At 40.9% G+C, this 12563-nt stretch overlaps 1 non-coding gene and 1 pseudogene across 1 annotated transcript; one reads left to right on the top strand and one right to left on the bottom strand.

Annotated features, from left to right (window-relative positions):
* Window positions 1-71: 71 nt before the first annotated feature.
* LOC130378606 (5S ribosomal RNA) lies at window positions 72-188 on the bottom strand (annotated as a pseudogene).
* Window positions 189-744: 556 nt separating this feature from the next.
* LOC130378580 (5S ribosomal RNA) lies at window positions 745-863 on the top strand. Its single transcript, XR_008894777.1, has one exon. It is a non-coding gene; the product is annotated as a 5S ribosomal RNA (ribosomal RNA).
* The last annotated feature ends 11700 nt before the right edge of the window (window positions 864-12563 follow it).

Below are 12563 nucleotides of genomic sequence, written 5' to 3'. Positions count from 1 at the left end.
GGCAGTAAACATCAGGTCACGGTACGCCACGGTAGGCCACGGAGTCAATGAGCTCGAGTTGAAAAAGAAAAAGCATACAGCACCTGGTATTCCCAGGCGGTCTCCCATCCAAGTACTAACCAGGCCCGACCCTACTTAGCTTCCGAGATCAGACGAGATCGGGCATGTTCAGGGTGGTTAGTACTTGGATGGGAGACCGCCTGGGATTACCAGGTGCTGTAAGCATTTTCTTTTTCAACTCGAGCTCATTGCCTCCGTGGCCTACCGTGACCTGATGTTTACTGCCAACCGCTTTGGAGGATTTAAGCAACATACAAAGACTGACAACGTCTCTCAAAACTATTTTTGTGAAACATGAGGACAGTATAGTGATACTGCCAGCAGGGAGCACCAGAGAGCTGAAACGACAGTTGTACATTTCTTAAACTTTCACCAACACAAACACGCACGCTCACTTCAGATCATGGGAGGACGTCCAAAAATCACCACCCATTCTCTGACACTTTAACCGTTAACCTTGGTTCAAACATTTAACATCACACGCACACGCAGTGTATTTCAGACAATTAATGAATTCAGATGTCACAATGATCGTTTACATGGATAAGGAGTCCTACTGAATCAATTACTGCCGTTTATATCTAACTAATGATTGTTTTTGTAAAAGTTTAACGTCGAGCCTCAGCAGCTTTCTCACTCCTTATGTGCTACTGTATAAAACCTGGTTTTGCGCCTGCACTAATTGCTTACGGCCATACCACCCTGAACACGCCCGATCTCGTCTGATCTCGGAAGCTAAGCAGGGTCGGGCCTGGTTAGTACTTGGATGGGAGACCGCCTGGGAATACCAGGTGCTGTAAGCTTTTTCTTTTTCAACTCGAGCTCATTGCCTCCGTGGCCTACCGTGACCTACCGTGACCTGATGTTTACTGCCAACCGCTTTGGAGGATTTAAGCAACATACAAAGACTGACAACGTCTCTCAAAACTATTTTTGTGAAACATGAGGACAGTATAGTGATACTGCCAGCAGGGAGCACCAGAGAGCTGAAACGACAGTCTCTATGAATTCCGATATTTTGTCGGCCAACGCATCCAGGAAGGCCACGGTGAGATTTTCTTCGTACAGAGTCTGAACCACCCGGTCGGTTGGTACAGGCACTCCCCCATGGATCTTGAACACCTTTTCAACGCGGCCCATCAAGTCAGCCACCGTCTCGCCTTCTATTTGTTTGATCTTTCGAATAGCGGTCCAATCTCTAACCATGGGGAACGCCCCCCTGGCCCGTACACACAGTCCCTCTACCAGCCGGCGGTACACGGACCCTTGATCCCAATTGAACATTAAATCCGCTTCGTCCCTCCCGGGCATGTCGCCTTGGATCCGACCCCACCTTAGGGTCAGTCTGTATGTACAGAGTTGGACCAACTCTTGAAGGGCTGTGGCGAAGGCAGCCCCCCCCACTACAGATGGGTCTGGGAGCCATTCCGCTATGTCCTTAATGTCACTGGGTCTCCATGCACGGAAAACGTATGCTGGACTGCCATCCTGGGGGTTCAGTACTTCGATCATGGGGAATTGTCCATCCATCACGTCCCCATGTTGAGGAGTTGGGGAGAACGCCATTCCCTGGTTCCTCAAGCGGCTGGCGACGGGTTCCCGCTTGGTCGGTGTGGCCGTCGCCTGCTTTGAGCTTTCCCCTGGCTACGAGTTGCAGGCCTATCTTCTCTCGCGCTGCGAGCGGGGGCTTTCTCCTCTTCTTCGAGGTCAGGGTAGAGATTGTCCGATGAGGCGGCTTCAGGGGCGTTGTCATACGGTGGATGAGAAGGGGGATTCGCACGCGGTCCGCCGGTGCAGTCCAGGTCCGGGTCTATATCTCGGGTGACATTGAGATTAAAAATCCCTACACTCTCTACGCTCTCTGTCCCTGGCTGATTTTTTTTTCTATCCTGGCCCTCTCTTTCCCACAAATAAAATGCACACCAACATAGTTTGGAACTTTTCTTTTTCATTTCTGACTCCAACAACCGTCTCTCTAACTCCTGTAATCGTTTTAAGCTAAAACTCCCCATTTCAGGAAAGCCCAGTTTGCACCAATATTTTAAACCCTCCAGAGCCGATTCACCATGCTTCTCCAAAATAACCTTTGCAGGCCCCGTTATCTCAGTTTTTCCCGATCTGTTACCCATGTTTTAGATCCTTTTACACTATTAGTTATTATTTGACAAATTATTTAATATCCCCGAAACCTCCTTGTTACTACACACATATACATATATTTATTAATGAATGCCTATTATTATTATTTATATATATATATATAAAACACCAACCGCAACGGATTTCCCTTTTTCCCGTTCCCCCGACAGACTCTAGCTGCCCTTTCTGTTACCTATATAACTTCCTATATATATCGACGGAACCGGAGCTTTACCGTATGTTCCTGATGAAGAGAAAGTTCTCTCACGGACACGTCGGACAGCGAAATATTTGATTTAATCTTAAAGCATGATCATGGGAAAAGTACTGGCAGCAAAGTTTACCAAGAACACATTCGATGAAACAATAGGTTAACAACATTCTTATAGGGAACGTTTCCATTGTGGGTAGGGAGTGGGAGTGACCTAAGGCCAAGTCAATTTGCAATACAATGGGTGGTTATTGGACATGTCTGCAGGTTTGCAAAACATGGTGGCTGTAAATAGTTTACACAACAAAGAAGTCAGTCGATTGGCCTGGTCACAAAACCAGACTTACTGGTTCCAGTGGGAACTTGAATACGAATTAACTTAACCTCTCTCAGTTTAAGAGAGGAAGGGATTTGTTTTAAGTTACAGGGAGAACGTATACAGTTTCTTCTAATGTAATAATTATATAAACAAGGTTAATATAATTTGTATGTGATTGTATATTTATAGTTATGATTGATATTTCCACGACAGTTCCTCCCTTTTTGATCATAAGATCAACACTTATTACAGGTGGTATATTATGGCACAGGATTACAAATGATGGTGAAACAATTTAAAACACAGAATAATAGGAACAAAATTCAAAGAAATTAGTAAAAAACAATCATTAATAAAGTAATCAATATGTACATTAGTAAAATTGCAAATTCAAAGAAATTAGTAAAAAAAACAATCATTAATAAAGTATTCAATATGTACATTAGTAAAATTGCAAATTCAAAGAAATTAGTAAAAGTAAATGATCAATATGTACATTAGTAAAATTTATGTCTGGCATGTTAGGTCACTCATTTTCCATTTGGTAACTCTTCATTGGAGTAAGGGGCCCATTCTTGAGCTGCAGCAAGTAGGCTTGCAAACTGGTTGTGTGATGATGTGGTGAGCTGGGGTTCCGCTCTGGTCGGGAGTTGGTCGTTGTTGCTGGTGGTTGCGTTGCATTGGTCTGCTGGGCTCATCAGGAGTATTATGCAGATCACGGTAGAGGTGGTCCATTCGAGGCGTTGGTGCTTTCCTCTTCTGGAGGTGCTGGGCGGCATCGGCTTGCATGGATCAATTCTGGTTTTCCTTGGAGTTTGACTGCAGTCCTCGTGGTCAGTAACACCTGGGTTGGTCCTTGCCATCTGCACGGAGCATTTTGGATTTTCGGTGGGGGTGGAAGACAGTTGAAGAAGCGTTGCCTGGATCCTTGTTTCCTTCTCCAAGGAGTCCTAGTAATGATTATACTCACCTGGGCATTGGAGCGGGTTCTTCATGGTGTGGGGGGCGCTGACTGGTTCCATGGGCGGGGCCGACGGTTTGGCCTCGTCTCTGTGTTTCTTTCTGCAATATTTCTCCCGATGACCTATCTTTTTGCAGTAAAAACATCTGGAGGGTTCTTTAACGAGTTGACGTTGGCTCCATACACAAAGTGTAGCGAGGGCGGTTTTGTCTTTTATGTTGTTTTGGGCTGTTTTAATAGCGTCTACTTCTGCGGCTGTTAACTCTATTTCAGTCATTAATTTATCAACATGTTCTGCATTACTAGTTGCTGTTTTGTTCAACAGAGTTGTTCTATACACTTCTGTCCAATCTGGGTTGATTTGCATCGTTATTTTGAAAATGTTAGACGCGATTTCTGGAGTTACTTCTTGTTTAACTGGTTTCGGTATTGGGTGTCGTTTTGCCGTGCGAATCCATGCATCTAAACAATTCTGTGTGTAATTAAAATCCCAATTCGGATCTGGTCCAGACGTTATTGTTTCTTTTAATTCTTGTAGTTTGCAAGAATCAAAAGAACCACCTATTGGCCAACAGCCATCTGTCCATTCGTACACATCATAAGTAAATGGAAAGACCGAGTATATGCCTTCTTCTCTCAAGACTATATCTGCGGGGGATCTTGGTGGCACTATAGGATCGTTTTTTTTATTATTTTTTTTATAGCGGGTTCTTACCAGGTCCGCTCTTTTTTAATTTGCTTAGATACCGTTATTGTCACCTTAGCGTCCCGTTTTGATGAATGGGCGTCCATTTTACTCTTTATGATTGTGGGATTCAGACGTTCTTTTGGAAAGAAAACACAAACAAATTAATACAAATAAAGGAATACACACACAGCTGATACAACAGATAGGGATACGAAACAAAATACAATCACTTTTGTTATAGTTTTACGTCATGAATTCTTTAATGCTAAAAGTAGGCTATGTTAATGTTATTTAATAATTTTAAAACATGTGGAACTCAACGTAAATGGAGACCACAGATCTGTTTGATAAAGAAACAAAGAAATGTTATCTAACTGAATGATATTAATATATTTTGTACAAATTTGTAAATCAGAGTAAAGTCAATGTCTCAAAGGAGCCCGATTTATTTATTTCTATGTTAGTTTCAGGGTACTCACTTGTGGTTTATCAATCAAACCTGTTTGAAGAATAAACTTTTGTGGAGTTGAATTGTCCTCTGGCTCTCGATCAGTGTCTTGAACTGCTACGTTTTTCGGGCATTCGTTCCTTGGGCATTGCTATTTATCTGAAAAAAAAATCTATACGATCTCTCAGATCATATTAATACAACTCAGCAGTAAATCTATTACAATCGCATTCAAATACATTTCGAATTTCGGGACGGCGTAAAACTGCTTCTCCAGCGCTGTGGAAAGAAGAAGGGTCTACAAGAGGTTGTAGACAACATGAAAGCAAAGCATGGAAAGAAAGGATAGAAATACGGCGCGAAAAATACATAACATAACAATTGGGATGAGACACAACGATGTTCTTTATGTATTTTTTCTTTTCACAACCGAGGGGGGCCTATTCCCTCAGTTGTTTCAGTGCCATACTTACCTGCTGGCACTGTTTGCGTCCGTAAAGGCCGGACGTTATTTTTCTATTATATTTAGTTTTACCACTCGTCCACTTTTCTGAAAAAAGATAAGTTTAGTAACATGACAAGAAAAGTTGAACAGTGGTTAAATCAAATTTTTCGCCGTCGTTGGTGTCTTTAGGTTGGGAGGCTCCTCTATTTTATGTACATTTCATTCAGGTTCAAACAACATGAGGCCACTCAATTCATCCTACTTGGTTTTCCCGCGGGTGCAATCATCAGCCCTATTTGAAATAGAATCTCTGTCTATTCATCATACCTTTGAACCGTTTCTGTCAGTGCAGAAACGGTGCAAAGGTCCGGGTCAAAATTAAATAACTTCTTCCCGTGGGTGCAATTATCAGCCCTATTTGAAATAGATCTCTATCTATTCATCATACCAGTGAAAGGTCTGTCAGTACAGAAACGTTCAAAGGTCCGAGGTCAGAATTGCATAACTTCCGAGGGACGTACATTACCCATTCATCTGAGGTCCAAGCAAATGCATTCACTGGTTGGCCGTATGTGGGGTCCCAAACTGTTTTATTACTGGGCTTACTGAATGGGTTCTACTTGGGATGCACATTCATTTGTAACACACCAACGTAACTCTTGTAATGTACGTAGTTCTTTGGAGGGTTGTTACCCTTACTGAGAGTAATCAAAACGTTCTCCGCCAACATTCCTGCATTCGTCACATAACAAGAGTTAATCTGCAGAGCGAAATCTTGCTAACGATTCGCACGGCACAAGCTTTCCATTCGTAGTAACAGTCTACTACTGGCCAATCATTGATGCCTACGTAGTACGGATTATCAATTCGTAGGGATTCCTAATTCTTGGATATTTTAGCAAAAAATATCTGACAGAGCCTCCGCCTAAATAAGAATTTAAATGAAACCTCATGCTTTTAGATCGATCTTCCCGAGGGCGTTATCTTAACCCTTATATAAAATAAACCACTAATTTACTTTCATCATACCAAAGGCAGGCTACTATGTCCACTTATCCCCTCTTTAGCTGAATAGTTGTTTTAGTGCTAATCGCCTCCAAAGGTCCAGGTCAGATCCTAATCACATGTGTTTATCTATTTTCCAAATTCCGGATCCCGTCAGAGGGTCAGAATGGCAAGATAGTCATTTAAAAGAAACATAACTTACCAGTCTGATGATCTCATATAGGGATCCTGCCGACAACGCCATTTGATGAAGAGAAAGTTCTCTCACGGACACGTCGGACAGCGAAATATTTGATTTAAACTTAAAGCATGATCATGGGAAAAGTACTGGCAGCAAAGTTTACCAAGAACACATTCGATGAAACAATAGGTTAACAACATTCTTATAGGGAACGTTTCCATTGTGGGCAGGGGCGGACTGGGGGAAAAAAGTGGCCCGGGAGTTTCTGTCAGACCGGCCCACTCAATACACGGCGCGCGGCCCACTAAGTAGCCGCGTTGCCCACTCAATGGATCGCGCGTATCGAACAGTCAGTGGCCTTCTGGGAAAAATACCCATACACTTAACATTATTTTGGATGATTACAAAGAAATTACATCATATATGTATGTTTGTTTTTTAATAACATTTGGATCCACCAATTTGCCTGGATGGACACATGGAATAAAATGATTATTGGCTATTGTAACACTCCAAGGTAGGTATAGTTTGCTAGATGAATATGCTTAACTCTTTGCTACACTGGAAAAAGGGTTTTAAGCCGTACTTCATCTGATTATTATTTTGTAATTCAATTCAAATAAACATTTTTTGTTTTATTTTTAAAATAACTTTTTTTTATTTCAAAATACTGTGAAATATAGATATTTTTAATTAGGAGCTCAATTAAGAAATATCCATTTTGACAAATGTAAAATTTTAAGGTTGTGTATTCAACTGATTAATAATTTTGTCATTCAATCCAAATAATTTTTTTTGTTTTCTTCCTAAAACACTGTTATACACTGGAAAAAGGGATTTATGCCGCACTTCATCTGATTATTATTTTGTAATTCAATTCAAGTAAACATTTTTTGTTTTATTTTTAAAATAACTTTTTTTTACTTCAAAATACTGTGAAATATAGATATTTTTAGTTAGGAGTTCAATTAAGAAATATCTATTTTGACAAATGTAAAATGTCAAGGTTACGTACAAGCCTGCGCATGCGCATTAAATACAAAGACGCTTACGACTACTGGACCAAACCGCAGTGTTGCCAACTTAGCGATTTTGTCGCTATATTTAGCTACTTTTCAGACCCCTTTGGCGACTTTTTTTCAAAACAGCGACAAGCGACAAATCTAGCTTCTTTTTCAGCTGCTATTGGTGACTTTTGGCGACTTTTTGAGGTGAAAGCACTACGCTTGACCAGAGTGATGATGACCCACTGGCGGCAGTAGCTCAGGTGGTAGAGCGGGTTGGCTGGTAATCTGAAGGTTGTTGGTTCAATCCACGGCTTCACCAAGCAGTGTATCGAGGTGTCTTTGGCAAAGCACCTAACCCTGACTGATTTCGCGATGTGATGTCGAATCCAGACAGAAGCTCCTCAAGGCCATGAAGCGGCGAGAGCCGAGCGGGAAAAAATGATGATGATGATGATGTATACAATAATGAGAAACAATTGTTTGATTAAATTGTAATCTTTTTGATTGGATAAACCAAATTATTTCTGATAGATATTTCTTAAATGAGAACCAATTGTTGGAGTGAATCAATATTTTTTTGTTTAGGATTTAACATACGATTTAAATGTATTAACTTCATTGAAAGAATAGAATTATACTTGGTGCCAAGTTGTATTATTTTGTTTTTATGAACATAGGAAATATTGTTTGAGGCAAGCTATATATTTGTCATTGGCTCAAGTTATGTAATATAGATGTGAACCATTACCCATATTTTTTTTACTTGGTTCAACAGAAGACTTTTTCCAGTGTACTTGATTAGGAGCTCAATTTAGAAATATTTGTTCAGACAAATGTACAATTTCAAGGTTACGTACAAGCCTGCGCATGCGCATTAAATACAAAGACGCTTACGACTACTGGACCAAACCGCAGTGTTGCCAACTTAGCGATTTTGTCGCTATATTTAGCTACTTTTCAGACCCCTTTGGCGACTTTTTTTCAAAACAGCGACAAGCGACAAATCTAGCTTCTTTTTCAGCTGCTATTGGTGACTTTTGGCGACTTTTTGAGGTGAAAGCACTACGCTTGACCAGAGTGATGATGACCCACTGGCGGCAGTAGCTCAGGTGGTAGAGCGGGTTGGCTGGTAATCTGAAGGTTGTTGGTTCAATCCACGGCTTCACCAAGCAGTGTATCGAGGTGTCTTTGGCAAAGCACCTAACCCTGACTGATTTCGCGATGTGATGTCGAATCCAGACAGAAGCTCCTCAAGGCCATGAAGCGGCGAGAGCCGAGCGGGAAAAAATGATGATGATGATGATGTATACAATAATGAGAAACAATTGTTTGATTAAATTGTAATCTTTTTGATTGGATAAACCAAATTATTTCTGATAGATATTTCTTAAATGAGAACCAATTGTTGGAGTGAATCAATATTTTTTTGTTTAGGATTTAACATACGATTTAAATGTATTAACTTCATTCAAAGAATAGAATTATACTTGGTGCCAAGTTGTATTATTTTGTTTTTATGAACATAGGAAATATTGTTTGAGGCAAGCTATATATTTGTCATTGGCTCAAGTTATGTAATATAGATGTGAACCATTACCCATATTTTTTTTACTTGGTTCAACAGAAGACTTTTTCCAGTGTACTTGATTAGGAGCTCAATTTAGAAATATTTGTTCAGACAAATGTACAATTTCAAGGTTACGTACAAGCCTGCGCATGCGCATTAAATACAAAGACGCTTACGACTACTGGACCAAACCGCAGTGTTGCCAACTTAGCGATTTTGTCGCTATATTTAGCTACTTTTCAGACCCCTTTGGCGACTTTTTTTCAAAACAGTGACTCACTGGTTCTGTGAGCTAGGACAGTCTGTCTGTGTCTGGAGGGAGGTCTGGAGTTGGTCTAACTCTGCCATTTAGATTGTTAATATATATTGCATATTGTGTGGCGGCAGTAGCTCAGGTGGTAGAGCGGGTTGGCTGGTAATCTGAAGGATGTTGGTTCTATCCCCGGCTTCACCAAGCAGTGTAAAGAGGTGTCTTTGGCAAAGCACCTAACCCTGACTGATGTCACGATGTGATGTCGAATCTAGACAGAAGCGCCTCAAGGCCATGAAGCGGCGAGAGCCGAGCGGGAAAAAATGATGATGATGTATACAATAATGAGAAACAATTGTTTGATTAAATTGTAATCTTTTTGATTGGATAAACCAAATTATTTCTGATAGATATTTCTTAAATGAGAACCAATTGTTGGAGTGAATCAATATTTTTTTGTTTAGGATTTAACATACGATTTAAATGTATTAACTTCATTCAAAGAATAGAATTATACTTGGTGCCAAGTTGTATTATTTTGTTTTTATGAACATAGGAAATATTGTTTGAGGCAAGCTATATATTTGTCATTGGCTCAAGTTATGTAATATAGATGTGAACCATTACCCATGTTTTTTTTAATTGGTTCAACAGAAGGCTTTTTCCAGTGTAGTATCAGATGGTTATACAAGTATAACTACCAAGCCTTAAGGAATGAATGTCAGCAGAGAAAGACCACACAATAAAGAAACTGAAATCAGTGGGTAGAATTTGTATGAACAATATATTAGAAATGAACAGAACAGAACATACGATGGGGTGTGAACATCAGTGGTATCAGTAGTGTTGCATGCTGGGTGTGTGATTGTTTGTGTGTGTAGGGGTGCTGAAGGTGCATAACAAAACAGTAAGTTACATAACAGAACCTAAACTAGCAGCCCAGGTTCTTTAAGGTCATAAATAAATAAATATATATATATAGTTATAAATAAATATATATATATATATATAGATATAAAAAACAATATCAGTATACTCCATACTATAACAGTTTTATTATAAGCCCACTACATGAGTAGTTTTTGCAGCAGCTCACTCTTTTCTGCAACACCGTCAATGACTTTCTCACTGTCCAGCATCTGCAAAACATCTGTTTGAGTAGCCATCAACATAAAAGCCTCCAGGTGCTGTTGAGAGAGTGAGCTCCTGAGCCTGTTTTTTATGTATTTCAGGGTTGAAAAGCTTCGCTCACATGCTACCTGTGTGACAGAGAGGGTAAGCAGGAACCTGTATGCAAGGCCTATGATGTGGTATGCATCTGTCAGGAGGTTGTACTGCTTCAGAACTCGGTAGCAACAGATTGGACAGTCCTTGCAAGATGAGCACTTTTTGTACACTATCTCTGCCTCATCTTCAGCATCCTCTGGCCCGGGTTCTGTTGTCTTTGTTGTGTATTCATCAAATACTGATGACTTCAGCCTATCCCATTGTCGTGCCAGACTTTTGAGTTCGCTCTGTAACTCTGCCTCTGTTGCTCTGTCATCAAATGGCAGCAAACATTTGCTTTACTCTTGAAGTGCTGCCTCTGGGAAACTTTCGCCGTAGGATATAACCTGGCTGAAGTTTTTTGGGTCCAGAAGTGCCAGATCAGCATACAAAGTGCCATTCTTGAGGAAACGTTGGTGCATGCTTCCTGCGACTGTGTCCATTATTCGATTGTGAACCTCAATCTTGTATGATGCTTCGGCATCTGTCACAGCCTCATCTCGGGACCTCTCTCCAGGCATCGATTTTTTCCTTCTTCCCCGTTTCTGTGGCAGAGTGGTCTCCACCTCCAGCTCAGTCTCCTCACTCTCCTCCCCAATTTTATAGTTGGCCCACTGGATGAATTTGTCGGCTGCGGTCTTGATGCTCTGAAAATCTCTGGTCATTTCTTTCAGCTCTGCTTCTGCAGTCGCAACCATCCGATGAGCTGTCAGGATGTCCATTCCACTGGTTTGAAGATATTTTGAAACTGGTGAAGTGACCTGGAAAATTCGCAGGAAGATCTGAGCTGTTAGTATAGTTTCATACTTTAGAAGCTGGCCGATGTATCCCTGGGCATTTACTCTCGCCGTGGCATTGATGGTCTCTCCATCTTGAATGGCTGAGAGGGTGTGAAGGACATCAAAATACAGGGCCCCGTCTGGCTTTCCAAAAGAGCCAAACACCTTCGTCAGAGCAGCATCTTTGGACCACCAGCGCGTTTCTCCTATAGAGGTGAGACGTCTGCGTCTTGGGTCTTTGCTCTCCTTTTCCCAGATGTTCATCCTCTGGTAGGACTCTCTGAAGAAGACAGCGATGTGGTTCATAAGAGAAAAAAGAGAGCCACTTGCCAGCACACACTGTGTGTGTGCCTCAGCGCAACCTCTGTGTAGTTGGCTCTTCTCATGCTCTTCAACTCTCTGGTGTATGTGTGTGAGGTTGGACATGCCAGTGATGAACGTGCTGCTTTCTGTGTGATTAGCAAAGGCGAGACAAAGGGAACAGAAGAGGGCTTCTTTTTCTTGACTGTATGAAAGCCATTTTCTGTTTGTGCCGTCTTTACAAAAAAAAGCTCTCTGCACTACAGCCTTGTCTGCCTTCTGCTGGGGGTGAAAACGGAAGAAGTGGTCAAATGTGTCTGACTTCGGCCTGGTGAAATAATCAAAATCTTTGCCTTCACTTTCTGTGTCTTCTTGCCCTTGATCATCCCTGTCATCTTGGCCTCGACTTTCTCTATCATCATGGCTGCTATCCCTGTCCTCTTGGCCTTGACTTTCTCTGTCATCCTGGCTGCTATCCCTATCCTCTTGGCATTGACTTTCTCTGTCATCCTGGCTGCTATCCCTATCCTCTTGGCCTTGACTTTCTCTGTCATCCTGGCTGATATCCCTATCACTGTCATCTTCAGCCTACGTGAGTGGTAAATAGGGTTTATCATGTTAGTATGTTAAACCATTGACACAACACTATCAGCAAACTACACTTAAGAACATTACATTTAAATGTACTAAGAATACTTTTTTATAATTAACTTTCCACTATTGGTTAGTACACTCAATGTGTATTAGATAAATATACTTGAAATTAGTCAAACTATTAAAATATTTAAACACAATTAATCGCAATTTTTGAATGTCCCTATTATTGTAATGCTCTTATCAACATGGAAAAGTGGATTGGCTTGCTTTATGCAAATGTTTTATTTTATTGAAAAACAACATTGCCAAACAGGGCGCTACAAAATATAATTATAAAGTG

Source organism: Gadus chalcogrammus, unplaced genomic scaffold, assembly GCF_026213295.1.
Source record: "Gadus chalcogrammus isolate NIFS_2021 unplaced genomic scaffold, NIFS_Gcha_1.0 GACHA089, whole genome shotgun sequence".
Taxonomy (NCBI): domain Eukaryota; kingdom Metazoa; phylum Chordata; class Actinopteri; order Gadiformes; family Gadidae; genus Gadus; species Gadus chalcogrammus.
The sequence above is the reverse complement of the archived record's forward strand: the minus strand, read 5'-3'. Positions and strand labels throughout refer to the sequence as shown.